Source organism: Oncorhynchus tshawytscha, linkage group LG13 (assembly GCF_018296145.1).
Source record: "Oncorhynchus tshawytscha isolate Ot180627B linkage group LG13, Otsh_v2.0, whole genome shotgun sequence".
In the NCBI taxonomy this organism is placed as follows: Eukaryota; Metazoa; Chordata; class Actinopteri; order Salmoniformes; family Salmonidae; genus Oncorhynchus; species Oncorhynchus tshawytscha.
In genome coordinates, this window is record NC_056441.1 from 27,630,711 (window position 1) to 27,643,527 (window position 12,817).

Genomic DNA, 12,817 nt, shown 5'->3' on the forward strand with positions numbered 1-12,817 from the left:
CAACCAACACTACATCTTCTAAAACGTGTTTGGAGCTGCAGTGTTCGTGGAGTGAATTCCAATTAGAAGCAATAATGTTATTCTGAATTGCACTTTAGACAATTGCAGCCTGCTGTGTGTGGTTCAGATTAGAGGAAAGTACTTGTGTTAATGTGATGATCCATTTTAAACGTCAGTGACTCAGTGGCGGTGTGAAGGTTTGCAATGTTCATCGCGTCTTCATGCACTTTTGAACCAGGATAGTCACAATGTATCTCTCACATACAGATGTAGGCTCTTAGTTTGAGCTCGGTTTCTACATCAGTGAGGGAAAATCAAATCGAAAATGTCTAAGTAGAAGTTAAAAAACTTCAGAGGCCTTTTTTAACCTCAAATACATTGCATGTTTTTCATTTCCTGCATGGCAGGAAAGTTCTCCTGCAGCAGGGTGACCAAACTAAGATTCTACATCTGTATAGGCACCTCACTAATGACTATTTAGCATTTCCCACAGTCGTGGATGGGATGTCAGGTCCTCTAGGTGGTTATGACAGTGAGGGTTGTATCTGCTACAGCTCGGGGTGTTATTGTGGTGCGATTCACTTTTCCCTGGCTGAGCTCCAGCTAGCACTGACCAATGGCTCAACTTCTTCAAGCACTGACTCACCATTGGCTACATGTTGATGTACAACACACACATTGAGGTTGACAGCAGTAGACAGGGTATTGATTCATTTAGGTTTGGTCATTGTTGTTGTCTTTTCTTATCCAGTCTTTGATTATTATCAGTCAATGGATGACTTCTTCCTCTCTGTTGCATCAGTACACTGCCGTCAGTGCGCTGCCGTCAGTACGCTGCCGTACTGACTTATTTCACATTTTGTTGTTTACAGCCGGAATTCAAAATTGCTTGAATAGATTTTTTACCACACCCATCGACACACAACACCCCATAATGTCAAATCAAATTAAATCACATTTTATTGATCACATACACGTGTTTAGCAGATGTTATTGCAGGTGTAGCGAAATGCGTGTGTTTCTAGTTCCAACAGTGGAGCAATACAGTGAGGCAAAAAAGAATTTAGTCAGCCACCAATTGTGCAAGTTCTCCCACTTAAAAAGATGAGAGAGGCCTGTCATTATCATCATAGGTACACTTCAACTATGACAGACAAAATGAGAAAAACATTTCCAGAAAATCACATTGTAGGATTTTTAATGAATGTATTTGCAAATTATGGTGGAAAATAAGTATTTGGTCAGCTACAAACAAGCAAGATTTCTGGCTCTCACAGACCTGTAACTTCTTCTTTAAGAGGCTCCTCTGTCCCCCACTTGTTACCTGTATTAATGGCACCTGTTTGAACTTGTCATCAGTATAAAAGACACCTGTCCACAACCTCAAACAGTCACACTCCAAACTTCACTATGGCCAAGACCAAAGAGCTGTCAAAGGACACCAGAAACAAAATTGTAGACCTGCACCAGGCTGGGAAGACTGAATCTGCAATAGGTAAGCAGCTTGGTTTGAAGAAATCAACTGTGGGAGCAATTATTAGGAAATGGAAGACATACAAGAACACTGATAATCTCCCTCGATCTGGGGCTCCACGCAAGATCTCACCCCGTGGGGTCAAAATGATCACAAGAACAGTGAGCAAAAATCCCAGAACCACACGGGGGGACCTAGTGAATGACCTGCAGAGAGCTGGGACCAAAGTAACAAAGCCTACCATCAGTAACACACTATGTCGCCAGGGACTCAAATCCTGCAGTGCCAAACGTGTCCCCCTGCTTAAGCCAGTACATGTCCATGCCCGTCTGAAGTTTGCTAGAGAGCATTTGGATGATCCAGAAGAAGATTGGGAGAAGGTCATATGGTCAGATGACACAAAAATATAACTTTTTGGTAAATACTCAACTCGTCGTGTTTGGAGGACAAAGAATGCTGAGTTGCATCCAAAGAACACCATACCTACTGTGAAGCATGGGGGTGGAAACATCATGCTTTGGGGCTGTTTTTCTGCAAAGGGACCAGGACGACTGATCCGTGTAAAGGAAAGAATGAATGGGGCCATGTATCGTGAGATTTTGAGTGAAAACCTCCTTCCATCAGCAAGGGCATTGAAGATGAAACGTGGCTGGGTCTTTCAGCATGACAATGATCCCAAACACACCGCCCGGGCAACGAAGGAGTGGCTTTGTAAGAAGCATTTCAATGTCCTGGAGTGGCCTAGCCAGTCTCCAGATCTCAACCCCATAGAAAATCTTTGGAGGGAGTTGAAAGTCCGTGTTGCCCAGCAACAGCCCCAAAACATCACTGCTCTAGAGGAGATCTGCATGGAGGAATGGGCCAAAATACCAGCAACAGTGTGTAAAACCTTGTGAAGACTTACAGAAAACGTTTGACCTCTGTCATTGCCAACAAAGGGTATTTAACAAAGTATTGAGATAAACTTTTGTTATTGACTAAATACTTTTTTTCCACCATAATTTGCAAATAAATTCATTAAAAATCCTACAATGTGATTTTCTGGATTTTTTTTCTAATTTTGTCTGTCATAGTTGAAGTGTACCTATGATGAAAATTACAGGCCTCTCTCATCTTTTTAAGTGGGAGAACTTGCACAATTGGTGGCTGACTAAATACTTTTTTGCCCCACTGTATCTAACATGTAATCTAACCATTTCCCAACATATTCCCCAATACACACAAATCTAAGTAAAGGAATGGAATAATTAAGAATATATAAATATATGGATGTGCAATGTCAGAGCGGCATAGACTAAGATACAGTTGAATGGTATAGAATACAGTATATACATATGAGATTAGTGCAAGATATGCAAGATAGGTAAACATTAATAAAGTTACATTGTTAAAGTGACTAGTTTTCCATTTATTAAAGTGGCCAATGATTTCAAGTCTGTATGTAGGCATCAGCCTCTAATGTGCTAGTGATGGCTATTTAACAGTCTGACGGCCTTGAGAAACATTTTTTTGCATCTTTGGCAGTGTTTACAGCTGGGTAAGTCCCCAAGATCTTGCACACCTGTAGTGTATAATATTTATTATTGATAAATTCTTCAAGCTCTGTCAAGTTAGTTGTTGATCATTGGAAGACAGCCATTTTTAAGTCTTGCCATAGATTTTTATGCCGATTTAAGTAAAAACTGTAACTAGAACACTCAGGAACATTCAACGTTGTCTTGGTAAGCAACTCCAATGTAGATTTGGCCAGATTGTTTTAGGTTATTGTCCTGTTGAAAGGTAGATTTGTCTCCCAGTGTCTGTTGGAAAGCAGACTGAACCAGGTTTTCCGATAGGATTTTGCATGTGTTTAGTTCTATTCCATTTCTTTTTATCCTTAAAAACACCCTAGTCCTTGACGATGACAAGCATACCGATAACATGATGCAGCCACCAGCATGCTTTAAAAAAGGATGGATTTGCTCCGAACATAACGCTTTCTATTCAGTACATGTTTTGCAGTTTTACTTTATTGCAAACAGGATGCATGTTTTGGAGTATTTTTATTTTGTACAGGCTTATTTATTCAGAGCAGTTCTTTTCACTCTGTCATTTAGGTTAGTATTCTCTCTCTCTCTCTCTCTCTCTCTCTCTCTCTCTCTCTCTCTCTCTCTCTCTCTCTCTCTCTCTCTCTCTCTCTCTCTCTCTCTCTCTCTCTCTCTCTCTCTCTCTCTCTCTCTCTGTCTCTGTCTCTGTCTCTGTCTCTGTCTCTGTCTCTGTCTCTCTCTCTGTCTCTCTCTCTCTGTCTCTGTCTCTGTCTCTGTCTCTGTCTCTGTCTCTGTCTGTCTGTCTGTGTGTCTGTGTGTCTGTGTGTGTAATAGGATCTTCTACAGTGCCACAAATTGCTACTAAAGCCTCGATAAACAGCAGGCCCCTCAGCCATTTAGTAATAAATGCATTAACACTCTGACCCCTCTCTCAGGACTCATATCTCCATGAATGGAGGGGAGGGGTGTATACAGGATGATAGGGCAGATGTAGAGGTGCTCCATGCCCCGGGTGAAGAGTGCTGTATGGGCATGTCTTCCATCACCGACCCCCTGAGTGTTGGATCTCTGGATCTCTGTGTAAATGACTCTTCTAATAAGATGTGTTTACCTACATGCTACAGCTCCAGGACATCACAGGTGAGGGAGGAAGTACTGACTATCTGTGAAAACAAACAGACCAAGACAGACAAGAGAGAGTGTGAACGGGTGGAGATGTTACTCTCTCACAGAAGGATAGCTCAGTGTCTTTAAAGTCGATTGGTGTACAGGTTTTGGTATGCTCCTTTCTGCTCCTATCCTGCGTCATATTCTAACGTCCTTCACTGATGCTCATACTATTCCTCGTTCCTGTTGGATCTCTTTTTTATTGTAGCTGATCTCCATAGGACACGGTATTATGTACCTGTAAAGACTTAATTAGTTAAATAAAGTTTAAACATTTAATTGTTTAGTTTTTTTATAAATAAATAACACATTCATAACCCACACACAGAACTTCTTAGCACACTGACATCCCATACATAATAATGTTTAGGCTCACTAAGATAACCTTGGTGTTCTGAGGATTCCCTATCAAGTGACTGAGTGGAGTTTCTATGTCATAACCAGTTTTGCTCCATTCCTTATCAGCACAGTCTATCGTGTCTGGGAACCAGACCACTGATGATTATCATAACGTGTGTGTGTGTGTGTGTGTGTGTGTGTGTGTGTGTGTGTGTGTGTGTGTGTGTGTGTGTGTGTGTGTGTGTGTGTGTGTGTGTGTGTGTGTGTGTGTGTGTGTGTGAGTGTGTGAGTGTGTGAGTGAGTGAGTGAGTGAGTGAGTGAGTGAGTGAGTGAGCCAGGTGCATATAGAGTAGAGATCAAACATCAGCCTTAGCTCAGGGCTGAATGGAAAGGAATGACCTTAACCCCACAGGCGCAACACTACCATGTTAGTCTCAGGCAGACAAAGTAGATGACTCCACCAGAGGCTTGTATACTACAGTAACTCCATTCAGCTCTGTCACAACAGCTTGGTCAGTTCAGCACCTTGGCAGCCGGTCTGTGGCTTGTGTTTGACCTGTGAGGAGGAGAGAAGAGACAGGTGGCGTTTCTGTCCCTTTGATACTCAATGTCCTGTTCTATTCTGTTCTGTTCTGCAGCCGAACCATGATGATGATGGACAGGTGTTCTCCCTGGATACTGAATGTACAGTACAGTATGTAAACATCCCCATAAGCCTGAGCTCTGGCTGCTGTCTGGGGTCTGTTCAGAAGGATGCCACGTTACACAACGTTGAGCAGTCGGATGGCGTTGTCTTTTGATGCTGAACGTTCTGTTCTACAGCCCAACCCCAGGATGATGACTGGGTGTACAAGATTAAGCATCCTCCGGCGCATGAGCTCTGCACTCTTCCAAGAAGTCTGACAGTCTTCTTTGAAAGAGTGAAAACAGGCCCACTGTCTTACTCTCCACGTGGGAGCTCACTCTCAGTGCCCCTGGACCCCATCAGCTCCAGTTACGAGTCACGCCATATTGAATTCTTTAGGGATATGACATTTTAGGATTCCTGTTTAATGAGTATATTTTATTCCCGTCATGAGGTTTTCAGGGGGCGTTTCACCGTTCACCCATCCTCACATTATAGTACCTCTGTATTATAACCATATAGCCATTCTAAATGAAAACAGACATATTTACCCACATCTTGCCGTATTTTCATTGACTATTCACATCTGCATTATTCAAAGCAGACAATGGTTGTAAACAGACATGACTACATACAGTACATATGGCTAAATTTCCACTGTTCACCCAAACAGTATACAGTAACAGTATTATAAATTCTATAAAATATCTCATGTAGACAGACATACACGTACGTATGGCCATATATTTTCGCTCCTACTGTCTAATCCAGTGGTTTCCCTGCCTACGTTAGTACACAGTGTGTTAGGTTACGTAAATGCAGACATAAGTATTGAAAGCAGGGCTGGGTGGACTAGACCAGACCAGCTGGCAGTCGGTGGAAGGGGAGCCTAAAGTACATTGTGACATAACACTTTAAAAGGTTTGACTCCTGACAGAAGACAGCAGGGCTCTCCAACCCTGTTCCTGGAGAGCTACAGTACCCTCCTGTAGGTTATTGCTGCAACCGCAGAAGAGGCAAATTCTGTCCAAGTGGGAATACAGCAATTCTGCCTAAGCAGACCCTTTGGGACAATGACTCCCATTGTTAGGGCGGAGACAAGACCATCTCGTCATTATATACAGTTTCTCTGATTCAGCTTATCAACCAGGTAATTATTAGAATCAGGTGTGCGATATTAGGGTTGGAGTGAAAACCTACAGGACGTTAGCTCACCAGGAACAGGGTTGGAGTGAAAACCTACAGGACGTTAGTTCACCAGGAACAGGGTTGGAGTGAAAACCTACAGGACGTTAGTTCACCAGGAACAGGGTTGGAGTGAAAACCTACAGGACGTTAGTTCACCAGGAACAGGGTTGGAGTGAAAACCTACAGGACGGTAGTTCACCAGGAACAGGGTTGGAGTGAAAACCTACAGGACGTTTCTCCAGGAACAGGGTTCACCAGGAACAGGGTTGGAGTGAAAACCTACAGGACGGTAGTTCTCCAGGAACAGGAACAGGGTTGGAAAACCTACAGGACGGTAGTGAAAACCTACAGGACAGGGTTGGGTGAAAACCTACGGTAGTTCACCAGAATGGGTGGAAAAACAGGACGGTAGCTCTCCAGGAACAGGGTTGGGGTGAAAACTCTCCAGGAACAGGGTTGGAGTGAAAACCTACAGGAAGGTAGCTCTCCAGGAACAGGGTTGGACCTACAGGAAGGTAGTTCAGGAACAGGGTTGGAGTGAAAACCTAGGAACAGGGGGTTGGAGTGAAAACCTACAGGAAGGTAGCTCTCAGGAACAGGGTTGGAGTGAAAACCTAGGAACAGGAACAGGGTTGGAGTGAAAACCTACAGGACCTACAGGTAGCTCTCCAGGAACAGGGTTGGAGTGAAAACCTACCTCTCCAGGAACAGGGTTGGAGTGAAAACCTCTCCAGGAACAGGGTTGGTAGTTCAGGAACAGGGTTGGAGTGAAAACCTACAGGAAGGTAGCTCTCCAGGAACAGGGTTGGACCTAGGAAGTTCCAGGAACAGGGTTGGAAAAACCTACAGGAACAGGTAGCTCTCCAGGAACAGGGTTGGAGTGAAAACCTACAGGAAGGTAGCTCTCCAGGAACAGGGTTGGAAGTGAAAACCTACAGGAAGGTAGCTCTCCAGGAACAGGGTTGGAGTGAAAACCTACAGGAAGGTAGCTCTCCAGGAACAGGGTTGGAGTGAAAACCTACAGGAAGGTAGCTCTCCAGGAACAGGGTAGCTCTCCAGGAACAGGGTTGGAGTGAAAACCTACAGGAAGGTAGCTCTCCAGGAACAGGGTTGGAGTGAAAACCTACAGGAAGGTAGCTCTCCAGGAACAGGGTTGGAGTGAAAACCTACAGGAAGGTAGCTCTCCAGGAACAGGGTTGGAGTGAAAACCTACAGGAAGGTAGCTCTCCAGGAACAGGGTTGGAGTGAAAACCTACAGGAAGGTAGCTCTCCAGGAACAGGGTTGGAGTGAAAACCTACAGGAAGGTAGCTCTCCAGGAACAGGGTTGGAGTGAAAACCTAGGAACAGGAAGGTAGCTCTCCAGGAACAGGGTTGGAACAGGGTTGAAAACCTACAGGAAGGTAGCTCTCCAGGAACAGGGTTGGAGTGAAAACCTACAGGAAGGTAGCTCTCCAGGAACAGGGTTGGAGTGAAAACCTACAGGAAGGTAGCTCTCCAGGAACAGGGTTGGAGTGAAAACCTACAGGAAGGTAGCTCTCCAGGAACAGGGTTGGACAGCCCTGGTATACATTATATGTATATGTTTATTTGAACTTCTTGGTGTTTTTAATGTAAAAGCTCTGGTAGTGGAATATTTCCATGTATTACTACCATGAAACTTGAAATTGATTTGATCAGAACTTTCTATAATTTAGCTTAATTTGAATATGTCCTTGACCGTCTCTCAAAAGACTTAACATCCTGTACTTGTCAGACCAGACCAATGGGACCAGGCCCATAGAGAGGTGTTAATTCCAGTGAGAAACAACCACGGTCAAACTAAATGTCAGTTGATGTCCAGACAGAAGATAACAGGAAATGATTGTATTTGTATCCTGCAACAGATACTGTAAATCCCTAGCAAACAACCTGATTGATTTTATGATGCTATAAATAGACCCAGGGCAAAATACTTGTCTGGTTACACTCAGTACTTTGTGATGCAAGCTCTCATTACCTGTTATTGTATCCACTGTGTTCCTTGGAGGAATAAGGAAGTGTTGTCCATGCTCTGTTTGGCTTGAGGCCTAATCTGAGAGAGGATGTTGTTCCTCAGTTGACAACCTCCTTGTTTCACCTGTCAACACTGGAATCCTACCAACATCTGTTTGTGGCGCGGCTCCATGTCGGTGTTTGTGAGTGAGTACGTAAGTGTGTGCGTGTGTTTTCGTGTTTGCGTGTGCATCCTTGTGTGTGTGAATGACGTTAGTGTGCTGTTCACATTCCTTCCTTGCCTTGAGGGGAACGACTGGAGCAGGACATCAGTGCAGAAGAATATTACTAAAAGAAATCCATCCATCATCCGTTCTCCTCATCTACCCTTTGGTTAAATAAGACTTGGTCTTGGTTTGCTTGATCCTTAGCTCTCTGGGCAACATCTTCTCTCAGATGAGGCCTCAAGCCAAACCGAGCATAGACAGCGCCTCCTTATTCCTTCAACACCCAGCACTACTGTACATTATCATCCCAACAGCTCTGTCCTTCCAGGTTGTGTGTTTGTTTTACTACCATAGTATCCTGTAGTGCAACATGAAGCTAATGTGGCAATCACTAATCCTAGGTAAAAAGAACTGTGTATCTGTGACGTATCTGTGGTTTGGGGACGAATTAAGGAAGTTGACTAAAGATGGGTGTGTTTGATCAGGAATATGATGACTGGTGTCTGGTTTATAAGGAACAATTTAATCTCATCAATCCAATCAATCCAAATCAATCTCATAATCCCACCAACCCACCAACCCACAGAGATGTGCACGCACACACGCACGCACGCACGCACGCACGCACACGGCATACAGACTCTCAGAATGGACAGCATATCAGAATGGAAATACAGTATAATGGCTTTGCCATACATTAGGTAAGAGATCAATGGAATGCCGATTGATGGTGATGATAATACAATGTATTGGGAATGACATCCATACAAGCATTATACTCAGATTTAAGCCCCCCAACACAGGGAGAAATACATTCATAAACAATATTCTAATTGTAGGCTGATTATGATGGCCGACAATGAGGAGATTCTGGATCTATCTCCCACGGGGGGATGAGTGTGTGGCGTTTACATGGTTCTGGTGGAACTGTTGCCTAATCCATTAAGATTGTTCGCCCCACTATGATACTCTCCCCTGTGGTATCGTCCAAACTTTACGTTTCAATAAAAATGATATTCTTCTTCATTGATGGAAAATGTTTACAACTGCGTGGTAGGTTTCTGAGGTCTAAAGATGTGTCCTTCCTTTCTGATGATGTTTTTCCTGTTCCGGCTCTTTGAGAGGAGCCGGCTTGGACAGCAGACATAGACCCGTCCTCCAGCCTCTAGTGTTGACACCATGCCACCAGGCAGCCGATAATTAACTGTATGAATAGAAGTGCCACTCCCCTGCATGCCTGCGTGGTGGTACTGCTCTTTATCCTGATGCCTGTGTAAAAACCTGTTTACCAATTGACAATAACTAACACGGACTGAGGTATCTGTAACTATGACCTACTGTCACTTCCTCATTCAAAACACACACACACCTGTTTGCGCTTTAGACACATGGGCCAAGCACGTTTTCCCCTTTAACTCGACAACAACATGGGACACGGATGTTAACCAGCTCTTTTACTCCTATACCCGCCCAGCCACTCACTGTCACAACAGAATGTCAAGTGATTCCCGTTCACACGCCGCTACCGGGGATTCTTTAGAAATTGAGGGAGGACGATGGTGAGGAGAGAGGGAGGAGAGGTGAGGAGAGAGGGAGGAGAGGTGAGGAAAGAGGGAGCAGAGGGGAGGAGAGACAACACAGAGAGGCCCTCCTGCCCCTGATTCCGGGGTATTATTAGCCTACTGACGCAGGTGCCTTCCCCACGTCACGTCTGTCCTGTCAGTCACACCAAGCCCAGCACTGACTGACTAGGAGTGGCTGTTACCAGGGAAATCGTGACTATGTTAACAATAAGCTGCTCAGGTCAATGATACCCGTGATGACGCCACTCTCTCCTCTTGTTGGCTCAACTTAACTAGTCTCATCAGTGCCCCTCATATTCATAAACTGGTAGAGGGAGACTGGTAGAGGGAGTCTGGTAGAGGGAGACTAGTCAGGGAGACTGGTAGAGGGAGACTGGTAGAGGGAGACTGATAGAGGGAGACTAGTCAGGGAGGCTGGTAGAGGGAGACTAGTCAGGGAGACTGATAGAGGGAGACCAGTCAGGGAGACTGGTAGAGGGAGACTAGTCATCGAGACTGTTAGAGGGAGACTGAGAGGGAGACTAGTCAGGGAGACTGGTAGAGGGAGACTAGTCAGGGAGACTGATAGAGGGAGACCAGTCAGGGAGACTGGTAGAGGGAGACTAGTCATCGAGACTGTTAGAGAGAGACTGAGAGGGAGACTAGTCAGGGTGACTGTTAGAGGGAGACTGATAGAGGGAGACTAGTCAGGGAGACTGGTCAAGGAGACTAGTCAGGGAGGCTGGTAGAGGGAGACTAGTCAGGGAGACTGATAGAGGGAGACTGAGTAACAGGCTGACACCTTCCACAAACAAGCAAGCATGCTCACACTGAGACATGTCCTTATAGCAGGCGTTATCAAGGTGGGGTCCGTAGACAGGAGGGAGTCCGCGGGCAGCAGGTGTTATCAAGGTGGGGTCCGTAGACAGGAGGGAGTCCGCGGGCGGCAGGGGTTATCAAGGTGGGATCCGTAGACAGCAGGGAGTCCGCGGGCGGCAGGTGTTATCAAGGTGGGGTCCGTAGACAGGAGGGAGTCCGTGGGCGGCAGGTGTTATCAAGGTGGGGTCCGTAGACAGGAGGGAGTCCGCGGGCGGCAGGTGTTATCAAGGTGGGGTCCGTAGACAGGAGGGAGTCCGTGGGCGGCAGGTGTTATCAAGGTGGGGTCCGTAGACAGGAGGGAGTCCGCGGGCGGCAGGGGTTATCAAGGTGGGGTCCGTAGACAGGAGGGAGTCCGCGGGCGGCAGGGGTTATCAAGGTGGGGTCCGTAGACAGGAGGGAGTCCGCGGGCAGGTTCTCAGGGGTTATCAAGGTGGGGTCCGTAGACAGCAGGGAGTCCGCGGGCGGGGCCCGTAGACAGGGGGAGTCCGCAAGGGGTTCTCAAGGTGGGGTCCGTAGACAGGAGGGAGTCCGCGGGCGGCAGGGGTTCTCAAGGTGGGGTCCGTAGACAGGAGGGAGTCCGCGGGCGGCAGGGGTTATCAAGGTGGGGTCCGTAGACAGGAGGGAGTCCGCGGGCGGCAGGGGTTATCAAGGTGGGGTCCGTAGACAGGAGGGAGTCCGCGGGCGACAGGGGTTATCAAGGTGGGGTCCGGGGTCCGAGACAGGAGGGAGTCCGCGGGCGGCAGGGGTTATCAAGGTGGGGTCCGTAGACAGGAGGGAGTCCGCGGGCGGCAGGGGTTCTCAAGGTGGGGTCCGTAGACAGGAGGGAGTCCGCGGGCGACAGGGGTTATCAAGGTGGGGTCCGTAGACAGGAGGGAGTCCGCGGGCGACAGGGGTTCTCAAGGTGGGGTCCGTAGACAGGAGGGAGTCCGCGGGCGGCAGGGGTTCTCAAGGTGGGGTCCGTAGACAGGAGGGAGTCCGCGGGCGGCAGGGGTTCTCAAGGTGGGGTCCGTAGACAGGAGGGAGTCCGCGGGTCGCGGGCAGCAGGGGTTATCAAGGTGGGGTCAGGGGTTATCAAGGTGGGGTCCGTAGACAGGAGGGAGTCCGCGGTCGACAGGGGTTATCAAGGTGGGGTCCGTAGACAGGAGGGAGTCCAGGGAGTTCCACGGGCTGTGGAATAGTACTAACAACACCAGATTCAATTCATTTTTTAATAAGGTGCAATACAATGTAATATTATGAATCTAATAATTGATGTTCTTGACCCTGGGAAACCTGGGCCTGGGGGCTTACTGGAGTATTGTATCCATAGAACTCCACCATTTATACATTTCTCAACTCAATACCAACATGTTTTTTCTTCTTTTTACCTAAAGGCACTGTAATTGAAGGTTTAAAACTGCAAAGGTTTTTCTCTGCCTCATGGAAAAATGTTTAGATGTTTTAGATTTCAGCTTTAATTAAAGCTGTAACAACAACAAAAAATATTCTGCCACATGACAAAATGTGTAGAGTTGCAAGACATTTGCTTGAAAACTGCTAAATGTTTTTTCCGATGCCAAGAGGCGGGCCTTTAGAATGTTCCTTTCCAGGGCCCGAGACTTGGTTCATCCGGCCATGCACTGCCGAAGTCATAGTAAAATGCCTCTTTTATTTTATCCAACTCGAGTTCTGATGAGGGTGTCCCTGAATAGTTTGCAATCAAAATGGGGCCCCGGACCCAAAGAGTTTGAGAACCAGTGCATTATAGAGAGTGAGGTTGCTGGCTGGTCAGGCCAGTTTGGAAAAGTGTGAATGACCAGTTGTCGATAAAGACATGATTGAGATACAGACTGGTTGAAATTATACTGTAACAGAAACA